This window comes from Nanorana parkeri, unplaced genomic scaffold, assembly GCF_000935625.1.
Source record: "Nanorana parkeri isolate BGI_ZX_2015 unplaced genomic scaffold, ASM93562v1 scaffold613, whole genome shotgun sequence".
Lineage (NCBI taxonomy): Eukaryota > Metazoa > Chordata > Amphibia > Anura > Dicroglossidae > Nanorana > Nanorana parkeri.
In genome coordinates this window covers 551,602-554,598 of record NW_017306881.1, presented here as the reverse complement: position 1 = coordinate 554,598, position 2,997 = coordinate 551,602, and the positions used below count along the sequence as shown (strand labels likewise).

At 40.6% G+C, this 2,997-nt stretch overlaps 1 protein-coding gene across 1 annotated transcript in view; it reads left to right on the top strand.

The window, feature by feature from the left end:
- Nucleotides 1-2,360: 2,360 nt before the first annotated feature.
- UGT8 (UDP glycosyltransferase 8) overlaps nt 2,361-2,997 on the top strand; it is a 79,329-nt gene continuing 78,692 nt past the window's right edge. Inside the window, exon 1 of the mRNA XM_018562929.1 lies at nt 2,361-2,755. The gene's annotated coding sequence lies outside the window, so the exon portion shown is untranslated. The remainder of the gene's footprint in view (nt 2,756-2,997) is intronic.

Here is a 2,997-nt window from a genome sequence, read left to right as displayed (position 1 = left end):
TTCAGGACCAACATAAATATGTATATTGCTGCATTTCTAATTTTGTACTGGTTTTTTTTTCCCAACCATCTCCTTCCTTTCAGATGCAAGTGATCTGGGTGGCTATAGATAGCTTCCCAGTCACTTATATGCCACAATAAGGGTGCTGCAATTCATAACGAATGTTCGTAAAGTTACGAAAATGTGCCGGATATGGATATTACGAAACGGAACGAAACAAATTTTTTGACGGCGCACAAGTCTACTTTCAGATGCAAGTGATCTGGGTGGCTATAGATATCTTCCAAGTCACTTATATGCCACAATAAGGGTGCTGCACCCCCTCTGCCACCACTGCTGCCTGGGGCCAGCACGGTGGGTGTCTGCTGCTGCACTGGAAGGAGATAAGCACACTTCCAGTGGCTGATCTCCCCTCCAATTACCGAATCCAGATGTGAAGAGGGTTTTTTTCTTTCCAGTTTCAGGCTGTCATTTCTCAATAGATGGCATTAGGGGTCTAAAATACAAAGCAGAAATGTGCGGTCAGGGGAGGCAGGGCCTCAACTAGTATTATGGAGGAAAAAGCTGTCAGCTTCAAGTCTGAAGCTGACAGCTTTTTCTTCATTCAGAGCAGCTTGTAACAGGTAATTCTGTCATGGATGGAGCGCTGCCTGTTAATTACAGGCACGCGGCATCCAACTTTGACAGCTAAGTAAGGTTAAACAGCAACGTGCTTACCAACTGGTTGTGTAACCTAACATAGTGAGGCAAGAGTTGCAATAGCCTCTACTCTATGTTAGAGGCTTGAGCTCTATGGATAGTTTGGACCAATGACAAAGTGAGGGACAAGCAACGACGAGCAAGTGAGGGACAGGGAGGCTCCTCCCTGTCTCCTCCCTTCCTCTTCCCTCCCTCCTGCACATTAGTTTAGTGACCAGATTGAGGGGGTGGGGCTTCATTGGGATGGGGAAGGGGCATGCTGGGGAATGCCTCACCCAGCACAGATGGTACAGCACGTCACTGCTAAAAAAGGGGACCTGTTAATTCAATGTTTGTTATCCCCATATGTGATAGCAAAGGAGTTTGCATGCCCTCCAGGTACTCCGGTTTGCTCTCATACTCCAAAGATATGCGGTTAAGTGGCTCATGTATAAATTGTAATCTACTAGAGGGCAAGGACTGATGTGAATGTAAAGCGCTGCGTGAAATTGTCAGCACTATATAAAATACCTATGATAAAATTAAAAAAAGTGTAAGGAAAAGTTAAAAAAATTAAAGAGACATACGGTATAAAAAATAAAAACCCACACAACATTTTTTAATGCCCTCCAACCCAGCGTGCATGCACTTACAAACACAGACAAGCATTTGGCGTTCCTATGTGTGACAACAACTATTGTGAGTATATATATACAACTATACGGTCTTTTTATGCCACTTCACGGGTGCACGCAAACACGTTTGGTATCTGTTTACTCAATGCAATACCATTGTTTATATTTTACCAAAAATTGGGTATTGTGTTTGTGTGTGCTAAAATTCACTTCATAAATATTTAAACAAAAATATTGTGAAACATATAAAAAATTTCAACTATTATTTTTTATTCTGCAGTTCCTTTGCTTTCAGTAAATATATAATTGTTTGGGGGTTTTGAACAGTTTTCAGCCAAAAATACAGATTTTTACATGTTTGCAAAAAATGAAAAAGTGGATAAACATAGAGGAGATAAATAACACACCTTTACCCCAAATATAGTACCCTCCACAAGAATTAGTCTATTCAATTCCGTTGTATAGAATAATAAGAACCAGGATCTGTCAATAGAAGAAAACTACAATTCTCAATGGAGCACAAGTGCGGTGACGTCACTGCACTTGTAGTCCATTGATTACTACCCCCAGCTACGTAAGTGAAGTACGGACCTAAGGCTGGTGGAGTAGTCTGCAGTCTTCAGTCTTCTGATCGCAGCTGCAATGCTTTGCCATCTTCAATGCAATAATTTGATAAATGCATTATTTTTTTCTTCTTGCAACAAGGATGCATTTATTTAATTATTTATTTATGTTTACAAAAAGTGAAATATGCCTAAACTATATGTTCTCTCCTAATAAAATGCCATGGGGTACTTTTTCCTAATCTGAGTGCAATATTTAAAATTGAGGATATTCCTGTTGCACTATACACCTGCTTCTTAAAAAGAACATGCCTTCATAGCAGGTGGATTGTTTAATGTCAGCAATGTCAGCAGTGTAATCCTCCCTGAGGGTGTCAGTTTTTAGGGCAGATATGCATTCAGATCGGGATTGGGGATGGGCAGGTTTACAGCTGGGAAATAGACTGAAGTTACAAAGGGCACACAAGCGTAACTACAGGGAGAGGCAAAGAAAAAAAAGTCAGTGTAAACTGGAGTGGGAGGGTAGACATCCAATACTATTATCACACACAGTGCCTGGGTTGTCACAGACTATATTACATAGGGACACATTAGAGTGATAACAAAAAGTCACAGAGGACATCAAGCTGTGTCACTGAGCTCAGAGAGGACAGTTCTTTGCCTTGTGGCTGGAAGCTATCTAACCCTGCACTCCTGTAGAATAGGACAAAGTCCTGTACCTGCCACCTGATTCATTCACCATCATCACTCTGGGCTGTGACAGCCGGTGGACAACATCAAAAGGACACTCTATGACCCCTCTGCATTCCTTTCCCCACTCATTAAGCCGTTTTGGAAATTAGCCATACAACTAAAGGTACCGTCAACACAAACGACCAGGTAAGAAAATCATTTTTAGGTATGCTAGCAAAGGTTCTCCACTGTGACTTCTTTGATACTGTAAAATCATAAAATGGATTGTAAGCTCGCATGAGCAGGGTCCTTCTAATCCTTTTGAATGGTATTGTTCTGTAATTGTATTATCTCCCCTTATTTTGTAAAATGTTGTGCAAACTGTTGGCTATATATAAATCCTGTATAATAATAATAATAATAATAATAATAGAGGTTTCTTATGGCTG